The sequence below is a fragment of the Polyodon spathula genome, chromosome 12 (genome assembly GCF_017654505.1).
Source record: "Polyodon spathula isolate WHYD16114869_AA chromosome 12, ASM1765450v1, whole genome shotgun sequence".
Lineage (NCBI taxonomy): Eukaryota > Metazoa > Chordata > Actinopteri > Acipenseriformes > Polyodontidae > Polyodon > Polyodon spathula.
In genome coordinates, this window is record NC_054545.1 from 4,856,679 (window position 1) to 4,869,321 (window position 12,643).

Consider the following 12,643-nt stretch of genomic DNA (forward strand, 5'->3'; position numbering starts at 1 on the left):
AACAGTTTGAGAATGAAGGGAACGGCATGTCTGCCAGCAGACCATGAAGCTTCTTACGTGAGAAGAAATCATATTTTTTTTTTCAAAGATAAATCAAATCCAAGTAATCCTCTGGAGAGTCTGGAAGATAGCAATCTCATTTTCATACACACCATCTTCAAACAGCTCATAATATCATCACAGAGATGTCTTCCCTGTCTGGGGGCGAGGCAGGGAAATCGCTTATTGTTTCCACTGGCTTCTCAGCTCTGTATTATTCACTGGCCTAGCCGAGATGCAGAGTTTGGCTTGGGTGAGGTTTGGTTAAAGATTGGGTGTTTTTAAATAAAATAAATACAAACAAGTGCTGCTCCCAGGCCCAAATCCCATGTGTGTAGATTTCTTGCTGGAAACCTATCCAGTTGTTTTACTATATGTATTTAAATTTTATCTAAACAGCTGGCTCATGGACTGTGAATGGCCCTGTTTAAAAGTGTGCTTGACCCCCTGTACCGGCATTAGAAGCAGCTCTGGACGGGTTGAAAACCTTTACTGGGAATGGCTTGCGTAGTTGAGGGCGCCTGTGTGGAAGTGAAGGTGTTTTTGGATGGAGATCTGGCTCTGTTCATAAAGCAAGGTGACGGGAGCCAGGAAACTGGATTGACTGAGTAAAGGAAACTGAGCCCAATAAATCTCGTGTTTGACACGCTGCCCAGAAGAGTCCATGAAGAATGCCGAAGAACATTTCTTCTCAGATGTCATACTTCCTTTCGTAAAGTGCTGGAATTCTTTCATGTTACAAGCGTTTTGTTTTATTACTCTGGGACAATAATCGGCTCCCTGCCATGCTGCTTCAGTGATGGCTGTGGACTCGTACACACAGCTCAAGGCTGACCAAATACTTCATACAAAATCATTTATCTATGAATGCATTCCTCTATCCATCCTTATACTGACATGCATGTCTAAATCGCTCTTCTTTCGACCTAGTTGTCAATGTCTGTATCTCTCTCCTTTCTCTGTCTATAGGTATAATTATGTGAAATCTATCACACTTTCCCATAGTTTGGGTTGCGATCTCAGAAGCTAAGCAGGTCAAACAGAGTCCAGAGCTCAAGCAATTTCAGAAGACCACTGGCATATTTTGTCCTCTTGTTTAGGACATAAGAACCAAGAAATATAAGAAAGTGTATGAACAAGAGGAAGGCATTAGGACCATCAAAGCTCATCCAGTTACTAGTAGCTGATTGAACTAAAAACCTCAAGGTGTTCTTAAAGGATCCCAATGATTCTACATCAACAGCATGGCTAGGTAACACATTCCATACCATCACCACTCTCCAACCCTCTTTCATAAGCCTGATCTCGGTTTCTGTCTCTTCTTAAAGTATAGATGAGGGATAACTTTGTCAACTCCATAAGAAGTTTACAGCATTGTGTAAGTTATAGTCCATAGCGCAGCTGTGCCGCTCTCCTGCTGTAGTGGAATTGTATGCCACCAGCAGTGTAAGGTCAAGCAAGGCGCTATGTTAAATTGTTTACATTTTATTTGTTAAACCTGTGCTGTAAAGTTTCTTACTGGAACGGGTGTTGTCTTTCATCACTTTTGCCTTTCCTGTGCCCCTGCGTGTTGCTGGCAGAGAGCTGGCTTCTGCCCCTGCGTGTTCCTAGCAGGGAGCTGGCTTGTGCCCCCGCGTGTGGCTGGCTTGTCTGTTATTTTGATGGAAGGCTCTCGAACTCAATCGTGCTGGCTGATGTCTTTGACTGACTCAGAGGCCTGGCTCTGCTTGGGCGAGAGGGCTGCTGTAGCCGCTTCAGTGCCTGACAGGTTTGAGGGCTGCTTCTAAAATCGAGTGTGACTGCAAAGCCAGCTTCAGAAGCCTTTTTAAGTGATATTTGGCTTAAGTGAAATGTTTGCACTTTGAAAGTCAGAGTACTTTTCCTGGACAATGGAGGTCGTAACACCTTGGATTGTGATCTGGTGCTTCCAAAAAAGTGCTGCTGGCGTCTCTATTGGGGACACTTTCCCTTGCAAGGTGGAACTCAACAAATGTGCAACGCTCTTTAATGAAAGTTCTAGTAGTAATTACCCACTTAGGTAACATTAAGGTAAAAATATTGAAAAACACGGCAGCCATCTGACTAAATAATGTTTAGTGCTCTTAAATACAATGCAGTTTTCTGAAACAGTTTAACCCGTCGAGGAAATGTCCTTCCTGCAGCCTCACTCACTCCGGTGTTTCACAGCGCCTCGTTAAAGCTCTGCTTTATGTGTCAGAGGAGCTTACATAAGGTACACCCCCTTGCATAAAACAACAGCTTAACAGTATAAACACAGTGACTTTTTTCCCTTCCTGACATTACCTTGTTTGTTTTACATGAAACTGAATTTGCCTTCCAGGTGCATGTGACCAGCAGCAGAGCCCTGTGGGATGAGCCAAGTGGTTATTAGCAGGCTTGACAGGCAGCTGAGCCCTGGCCGCACTCCACTTCCCTCTGTCTTTGATTAGGGAGGGAATGGGAGGAATGTAATGGAAAAGAGCTGCAAGTCCACAGGCAAGGAGTGCACAGTACACTGAGGGAGGGGGGGTAAGCATCATTCACATACATTATATCATTATATATTTATAAATGTGTGTGTGTGCGTGTGTGGGGGAGGGAAGGGGGGTGCAAAACAATACAGCAAGACTCAAATGCATTGGTACACATTGAAGGTTTCTCAACACAGAAACTCTACATTCAATTTTTGCACAACTGAGTTGCAAATAATGTGTATTACAACTGCAGTCTTTCTACAGCAATTTAATACACATTACTGCAGTTTCTGCTACTCAGTGCGGAGTGGTACTTTGTTCAGTAGCTCTGGGACACACTTCCTGCTCGGAACATAGGCCCTTCATACTAATTTAGCAGTCCTGAAAGTGTTTTTTAGGATTCATTTTTGGCATCAATTTTAGTAGGCTTACTCTCAAAAGAAAAGGAAATGAGTTTCTTACTGCATGACTTTGAGAAACTGACCAGTCCTGGCTGGCTTAAAGCCTGGTCCACAGCGTTCACAACAGATCACTTTGTGTGTCGAGTATGCCAGAGGGAAGCAGAGTTCTTCCTCTTCCTGGAGAGAGCAGCGGTGGGGGGAGGAATCAAAATTCTGATTAGTCAGGCGAACTGCAGTGTTGGGGGGTTGAGTTTCCAAACTGTTTATTTTGGTCGTCAATCCTGCATTGCAAGCTTACTCTGCAGCTATTCAAGGGGCCTTGCATGTTGTGAATGTTTCATTCATTAGGACCCAGCCCTCGCAGTGTCTGCTGACAGTATTGAGTCTCACTGACAGCGCTGGAGCAGTGACAGTCAGCAGCTCTGAAAGCCACAATGATTTATTACCCACAGAGCTACTTTATGACAAGTGTCAGCAGTAGAAATGGGAACTCAAATGTAGGAAGTGAAATGTATAGATGTCTGATAGATTGCAACCTTGTCCAACCCCGGTGAACACATTCAGGTACGACGTACGAGTCAAGGCACTACGTGGAGGTCTGTGCTTCCATATCTTTGTAAGAGAATATAAATAACAGCTGCTTTTTAAATAATAAACAAGCATCTCAAATACAGCATTAACTGAGATGCTGCCTGCTCGGAGGAGACTCTGAGTGCTTCTTCTCATCTCAACTGGAACAGCCAGCTCCTTCCTATTGCAAGGGAGTGAATGCAAAATACTCCTGGAGTGCTGCTGTGAAAAGCTGCACTAAACCTGACCGTACAGCTGTGACCAAAAGTTTTGCATCACCCTATAGAATTAACTAATAAAGTCAAATGAAACCTGCTGAATAATTTTACGTTAACATAAAAACCATAACCTAAACTTCTGGCCATAGATGTGGACTGCACCCAGACAAGAGTACGAGAGAAAGCACATGCTCCTAATAGAATCATTGCTATCCCATGATATTGCCAATAACATCCTGGCATTGTGTCATTGCATTGGTGGTACTTGAGACTTGAGTCAGAAAAGTATTGAGTGAAATTGGTGTTGTGTAACTTGCAGCATTTTATCTAAGTTATCCAAGAAGGGGCAGGACTACCAGCTTGTTCTCCTGTTCCTAATGCACGCCAGACGTCTCTGCTTCCTAATGACTCGCCTTGCTGGGAGTGTCCCTGGTCTTCAGACACTGCAATGCTCATTGCTCTGAATACTAGAACGGCTGTTTCTGCAGCCCCAAAGGGGTGGTGGACAGCCTCCTATAGTTGATATCATTAATATGGAATGCATATATAATGTGGATACGCCTATTGTAATATCTTTCATATAAAATGTGTCTTGCACGCATGTATGAGAGGGAACACTTTACAATGGGGTCATCAGCTTTACACATATGCAGCATGTTCTCTCTTTCCATGTGCATGGCTGGGACTATTACATGTCTTGAAGGGTTTCACTGGGTTGATTCTTCATGCTTTTGAAATCTGTGTGCTTTTAAACAGTGTCCGTTTATTTGTGATGCAAAATGGCTAATACTGATCTTTGTGGCATTCAAACCCAAGAGTACCCAAGATTCCACACCCATCAAGCCAGTCTATCCACTGAAAAGGACTGCCCTTAACCATCTCCTGCAGTACCATCTTTCACCAACAGAGAGGGCTCTACACACATCTTTCTTTAGAAGGGCAGATTTTATCCTTCCTCTAATTTGGCACCATCTGGTGGCTAGGTATTGATCTTCAGTTTTCATGACTGGTAAGTGGGTTGCTGCAGCGTGGAGATATTCGAAGTAGGCTTGTTAGAACTGGATATAAAAACAAAGGTCACATACTTGAGCAAAACAATCCTTAAGTAAAACAGGAAAAGCGAGTGTGATGAGCTAACCTTGTTCAAAAGGCCTTGCTTGTGATTTATTCTTGCTTGCTCGATTGCTCTCTCTCTCTATCTACTTCGCTAACACTTCAGAAACACGGCAGGCTTTTGCTCTCAAGCAGCCAGATGTTTCTTGCTAAGACTTGAATGGTCAAACTGTTGTGTGGGGAGTTTTCTATTATTTTAATTTGTTTTTTTTAACAGAAATTCCTTGGATTTGTATCACATTTGGCTGCTAAGATACCAAAGCAAACATCTGTTTGTCCCTAGCGGAGTGGGCCGAGGGTTGGCGCAGCTTCGCTCCAGTGTTTGTTTAAACTGCCGGCCCCTCCAGAGAGCTCCTAGCCCCCCTTGCTTTTACTGGGACCTATCAGCACAGGGCCCCATGCCAGCCACAGGAACCAGCAGAATGTGCAGCACCAGTCAAGATAAAGCGTCAACTTTATCAGCCAATGAGAAAGCGTACCGCTGCCTTTGCGCCAGTGTCCAGTCAGTGGTGTTGATTTCTTGTTTGTGTTGGCCATGTTTGTGCAGTAACAATCTCAAACAAAAACAAAAACTAAATAACTACATGTAAGAGCAGGTTCAACTAAGAGCAGTTATAACTTATGTTAAAACTATTTGCTTATCCGCATGATGAAATGATGAGAATGATTTCAATAAGAGCAATTACAAAACACGTGAACACGGATACCTATAAGAGTAAAATCAAATACAAGATGCAGAAAGTAGTTACAGTTAAGAACAGTAGTAGAATACGGCAAGGTATGGAGCAGTTCAGTGCAAGTACAAGCTGATGCAAGGACTGGTACAATTGATAGTCAGTCTCACTGGATACAGAGACACAGTGTGACTTTTAAGAGCTGCAAGTAACAGCTTGGGGTGGAATTGGTATATTCTACATGAAATTCACAAATGTAAAATGAAGATCAACAGCAGCACCTCAAAAAGCAGGGGATTTTTCTTTGTAAGATCACAATAATGGTCAAAAGAATTGCAATCAATATTAGCAAGCAGATAGTATGATTTGTGCTGTGGGCTGTCTGCCCATCTGCTCCCCGGCTCCCTTCAGTTCAGACAGTGTGTTTCTCGCCCGACCCTTTCCTGGCAGATCAAAGCAGCAGGGCACTCAGTGAGAAACAGGGAAGGCCCAGGGAATGGGGGACACAAAGGAAGCGATTAAGAGATAAGGATCAGTCTGAGATATGACATTTCATCCCAGGAAGATCCGGTGCACACACTCTATTCAGAGTTCACTGGCAGAAGAATACCGCTATAAAGGAGTGGGTCATCAGCTCAGCTTTTTTGTGGCTCCCGAGCCCTGGTCCTCCTGTTGCAAAGACTCGTCACATTCCCGCAAACAATCCCCATTCACCTTTCTGACGTGGCTTTCTTTTTTATTGTACACTTCAAAGGATTTCTAAACCCGCGGCCTGCTTTTAGTTTGCGTGCTGCCCTCTCAGCCCGCGCCACTCCAGAGCTATCTTATACATAGCACTCCCTTCTTGTTTCTCTTGCTGTATATTGCGATTATTTTATAAGCTTTTTGCTACAGTGTAAACATGTTTAAATAAAACAATGGGCTCCTTAGAGTCAGTTGCAGCGATAGAGAGAACAATGGTTGTGGCCTCGCCTTTTGTTTGTGCAATTTCTGAATCCTCTCCGGTAGTTCCATTCCAACAAAAGATGGTGCACATTTCTGTAATGCAGAGACTTATCCGAATCTTAGCCCCAATATCTTGTATGTGTGTTTGCTTTGGAGACGCTTATACTCAAAGACAAGCGCATGGGCTTAAATACACAAGCTAAGCATTAACTGCATTTTTTGTGTGTCTTTTTCAACCTTTTGAGTTACATTGAGTTACATTTCCTTTGTTAAGCATAGATTTACAGCCTTGGTTAAAACTAGAAAATAATTATGAATGTTATTAATGAGTTCTTTCTATGTGTCTTGTATTCTATAGGCTACTGTTCTGTTTATTGAAGTTGTTTTAGAACTAATATTGGAGAAGATGGAAGTGTCACAGCATATAGTGAAGGGGCAATCAATTGATTGGACTTGCGTCTTTTCTTGACTGGTTTAATTTTAATTTTTTTCTGGAAACCCATTTAGCATGGAAAGTTAAAGGTGTAATCACCAACACATTTTTAAAATAGTGTGTTTTTTTTCATATTTATATCCTTGTAAGATATTTTGAGGTTTGGAGGCTGAACTGTAGAGGAATTTGTAGATCATATTAATAACCTCCTGTTGCTGAATGTAGTAGCAAGAGCTTGTCTGTCTCGTTCAGATAGTGAAAAGGTGATAAAGAGGCTCAGCGAGGGAGGAAGTTGCACGCCTACAGCTGACTCTACCAATAAGGATTGCAAACAGCTAAGCCATCAAGGCCTGGTGCATAGAACAGTTAACTACAGAAGAAAGAAAACAGAGAGATCCCCCTGTGCAGAGAATAAGCACAAATAGAGAAGTTTCTGTGAAAACTGAGGGAAACAGACACTGACAATTGACCCATATGAGCACTTAATTGCTTTAAATTGCAACAATAACCTCTTTGTTGGAGCTTTACGGTGGGAAACAAACACACACACAAGGAAAGTAGACTTTGCTGCTGTAATTTGTCTGCTGGTGAAATTCCTCCTGTCACTGATGAGAAGCGCCGGTGTGTCCGAGCGGCAGAGCAGTTAACAGCGCACACCTGCTCGGAGCGCTACAAAGAGCTCCGGCTCGCTGTAAATACAAGGCTGGTGGACAGGTGTGGCACCTGGATGACTGGAACGCTCTTCAATTAAGATTTTCAAATGAAAGCAAGGGACTGAGCTGCAGCACCCGTCCCCGTTTCATCTCCTGGCCAGCCCTGCTGCTGCCAGATTGACTCTCCGAGGCCGTCAGAAAGACCAGACCCAATCATGGTATTAAACTAGTTTTTCCCATGCAGGGTAGCAACAGTTTTTGGTTGTCACTTATTTCAGTTTGCAGCAGCCAATGCACTGGACTGAGTTTTAACCAAAGTTCAAATTAGAATGATTCATATCTGAGGTTGCTTTTAGCCGTAGGGTCGACTCATTGTTGACTGATATCTGTGTCTGCTAAGTTGCTGCTGAGTTATATTTTACGGTTAAATTTTTTTTTTTTTACTCCTCATTTCTTGTGTTTGATGTGGTTTGCTGTGGTTGTGTGATCCCCTTGCCAGGTCCTCATTGTAAATGAGAATTTGTTCTCAATTGACTCATCTGGATAAATAAAGGTTTTGATTGATTGACTGACTGGGTTAACCCCCTTACTGAAGGGCTCCCAAGATGTCAAAGTCAACTCTTTACACTTATTGTAACTGCTCCCTTTCCCTTGTGCTGTTAAAACCACATTTCATTTCAAAGTATTTTTACTGCACTAAAAAAGTCTCTAATTAGAGATCACGCCCAATTCATAAACAACACTGAAGCCAGCAGGCCTGCTAGTACCGCACAATATCTTTGCAGTGACGGCAGGAAGAAATAGGGGAGCTGGCATTGAGAAAGTACCTTCCTGCAAGTTTGTTGTGCCTGGGTAACATGTGACAATGAGACAGAGAGCAGTGAGCGTCTGTCTAGTCCTCACAGACAGCGTTGCCTTTCCCCAGACAGCCTCCTCCCCTGAAATACCTGAAGGTTGACAAACACACTGAGGATGTGGCTACAGCAGGGTCATCGCTCATACCAGGCCCTTCTCTGCAATTACTGGCTGTCCCATAATGACAGGGCAGAGAGAAGGATACAGAGAGGTGTGTGTGTGTGTGTGTCGAGAGGGTGGTGGTGTGCAGCTGAATCTGAAAGTCCAAGCTCCACACCATGACGTAATCCAACATCCTGCTTTTTATACTGTCTGCAACGTACCCAACCCCACCCAGCCAGCATGCCAAGGATGCCTCCAGCGTAGGAATGGCTTGTTGGAGAATGGGCATCTTGTGAGCAGTAGGCGGTGTCAGAGTTGGAGAGACAGTTATGAAAAGCACAGTGTACCCACTGCAAGCATGGCAATCTAGATGCGCATGATCTGACTGATGACAGGGGAGTGGAGATGGTACTTGCCAAATAACTTGGAGCAGACGGTCTTCAGCAGCACTCCACATTCACTCACAGTGCAGATAAGGAGAGCTCCCTTTCCCTCTGCTCAGAAGTGTCTTGGAGTGACGAGACCACCTCCCCTGGCAGGCCAGGCCCTTTCGCAGATAAGACTGTGAGGGCTCTGATCCGCGCTCTGGTCGGAGTGACAGGAGGGGAGCGGGTTATTGAAACGGGGACTCTGACCTTCTGCCGACACAGGCTGTCAACGAGCACCGCTGATAACGGGGTTCATGGTGAAAAGCGCTCTGCTGAAAGAGCGACCACACACGCTGTCGGCCAACAACAGGGGCTCTTTAATAAACAGGGTACTGCAGGAAAACGCTTCTTTTATCTCAAGCTACTGCTGACAAAACTCAATTCCAGATAAAGACAGGAAGTTTTAGCTGTAGAGAATTAAGCTGCTTATTTGTTGCTGAAGCTTTTCTGCTGTAGAGAGATGGGTACACCAGCAGAGTTCAGATATTTAGAGCCGAACTCTGTGGTCATAGTCCTGTTTGACCAGGCTTACAGCAGCAACCCCAGATGTGTTATACACAGACATTGAAATTGTTTGGCTGTTCAGTTGTTAGTGAGCCCCTATATTAAAAGCCACCTTATGAAAACTGTTACACTTTCTTTTAATTGTATGAAGCCAATTTTTTTTTTGTTTTGTTGTAATTTTAAAACTTGTTCATGGAGGGTGGGCGGTTACAGTTACAAACCTTGCTTGAAATTTTAAGCAGAGCCACAAAGAAGCACAATTGTGTTTAAAGGGTTAAATTCCCTGCAAAACTCCCCCAAGCACTACACACCCACCCCTAATTAGTAGGGCAGTGTCAACAAACCTGTCTCTTAATGAGTCTCCTGTAATTGCTGAGGGAACAATGGCTCTCTAAAGGAAACAATAGTCAATTGCATTTACAAAACTCCACTATCTAAATCCTGCATTTGCACTGCCTCGAATAAAATGGCCTTTAACCCATGATAAAGACCTACTCTTTAGAAAACAAAAGTAACTCAATTCAAACAGGACACTGGAGCATGTCATATTGACCTGCTGCTAAAATGGGGTCTATTTCAGAGTGCCCCCAACAATATAGGCTGCCCGAATAACAACACACAGAATCAGATGTGTCCATTTTCACAGTTTTAGCACAGTCAGAAATACAGTGGGAACCTAAAATCCATGTATTGCTAGTTTGTTTGTTTTTTTTTTTATCCCACCGTGGGCTTGTATACCGTGAACCAAACTCAAATCCTGATTATGCGCCGTACGTGGTATTGGGAATGTCTAATGTATCAGACGTGCAACATGCTGCATACAGGGCTTTCATTTAAGAGATTCCAATCAAATACGAAATGTAAATTAGTATTGATTGCTATATAAGTGTGGGGTTATTGTCTTCACAAAAACACCACTTACTATGACGTGTGTTGTAAGCTACATTTTGCTTTGAAGACTCAGTCCCGCATGCAGTTAATTATTTCAATGCTGAACACACAAACACAGACTCAGACATAAAATGAACTCGACGTGTTGTTGAAGAAACCCGTCTCCGCGGGCGTAAAAAGAACTTTATATTGTGCACGTGCACCTCACCTGCAACTTACAGGAAAATGTTGTGATGACTCAAGTCCGGGATCTCCCCAAGCGTTTTAATAAACGTGAACGTCCCGGGGGGGAGCCAATTACCATAGCTCATTGATGTTATCGAAACGCAGAGAGATCATTTGAGATGTGTAATTGCGCCGTCAAACAACTGAGAAGAACTCCCCTTCAGCCTATTGCCACTTCAAAATGAAATTCTTTCTTTTTTGACAAGGCTGTGCCTAATAGTCAGGCATCAAAGAGCTCCCTTGCGGCTATGATGCAAGCTTGCTTCAGTCAGAGGGTACACTGGAACAAGCCGAGATCAGAAAGCACAGCTGGAAATATTAACTCTGATGGCCAGTGCCAATCCAATAAATGTGGAAACGAATTAATCTAAAAAAACAAAACAAACAAACAAACAAAAAAAAAAAAAACTGCAAAAAATACAATAATATCGCGCAACATACTAATAATACTGGCATTTCATTTGGTACAATACAATGCATAAATGTAATAGTTAAGGCGCATTCTTACCCCAGAGCGCCCCTGCTGTCATAGTGTAGTTTTTTTTTTTTTTGAGTTTTTTCTTTTTTTTTTGGCAAAAACAAACCTTAAATCTGTACCAATAACAGAGTTAAGCAAGGTGTTACTGTGGAGATGAACCAGCTTGTAATTACCTTGAATCACCGCATTATCTCGCTAATTCATTTTATCAGCCAACCAATTAAGAGTAGCGTACTGTTAGTATTACATTGCTAACCCTGACTGAACCGTCAACAACCAGCATGTAATTGGCGGTTCGGATTTTCAATCCATTCCTTTAATTTAGACCCGTCGCCTCTGTTATGATGAGGATATCTCCCATGCGTGCACAGCTTAATTGTTTAATAAATACTTTTAAGACGATAAACCAACTGTATGACGTAACTTTCCAGATACGTGAAGGAAACGATGCTAATTATCTGCACACCCACACATGTAACCTAGCAACTGTTATACATTGGAATTGTACATTTTAACAACAAAGGGGATATGTTAGTATATTGTGTTAATGGGACAGCACAATGTGTGGTTATGCGAGTTACTCCGCTAATGGTCAAACACGCGCATATATTCTGAATGTAACCTTTTCGTTATTGGGCACCCGATGTCGTCAGTGGCTCATTAAGGAGGGTGCTTCTTAGAAGACAATGGGGCAGAGAGACAGTCAGGCAGGCGCACCTTTGAAGCTCCCGCGGGGCGAGTCGCCGCGACGCCCAGGTGTTTAACATGTCTTTAACACCAGCCCTGTCTCCGACTCCCAGTCCCGCCGCCACTCATCCCGCTGATCACAATGGGATCAAACCCGAATACAACCATTAATCTCAGAGTGGCAGCGACTGAGTCAACTTCTCACCCCTTTCAAATGGATCCGAGAGCGCTTAGCATGTAGTTAAAGCAAACAAACTAACACATGCGGGGGTTCTGAGTACCCTAGCAGGACCTGTCTGCAGCCTGCAATAAAAACGCACTACTCAGTTTAACTGCGTGATCTATCAGGCAACAAGCACAGGTGCAAAAAAATAAGTTGCATTTCAGTGTTAAAATATTACACAATGAAATGTTGAATACCACAACAGTGAATCTGTTTGGACTGGTTTATTAGTGTTTTCCATTTACTATACAGACTATAGCTTCTGGTAAACGTCAGCGCATTGATGTTATGCGTGGTGTTTATATGTTTTTGCAATGCGCGGTAGTTAGTATACATATGGGTGGCGAGATACATTGTTGTATTCCTCCATGAATTTTAATGAAGATGCATATATTTTATTCAATAATGCATTTCCATATGAATACCTAGAACTCGCTATAAAGTGATACCCGATCTTTCTTAAGAGCCCAAATCTGCACGCCTGAAACACCGATAGGTTGCATTAATCGATTCCTGCGTGTAGACGAAACGTGAGACTGAAAGAAACGAACATTTACTGTCAACAGGCATTGAAATTTACTGTCGAGCTCTCTGATTCTGTGGCACAGAACACCCTGTGATGTCACTGGAATGAAATCGATCTGGGGTTCTATTGATTATGATAAATGCATCAGGGTCTCCCGATTGAACAATGTATATATTTGCAGTACCTTTTTTAAAATAATGATGT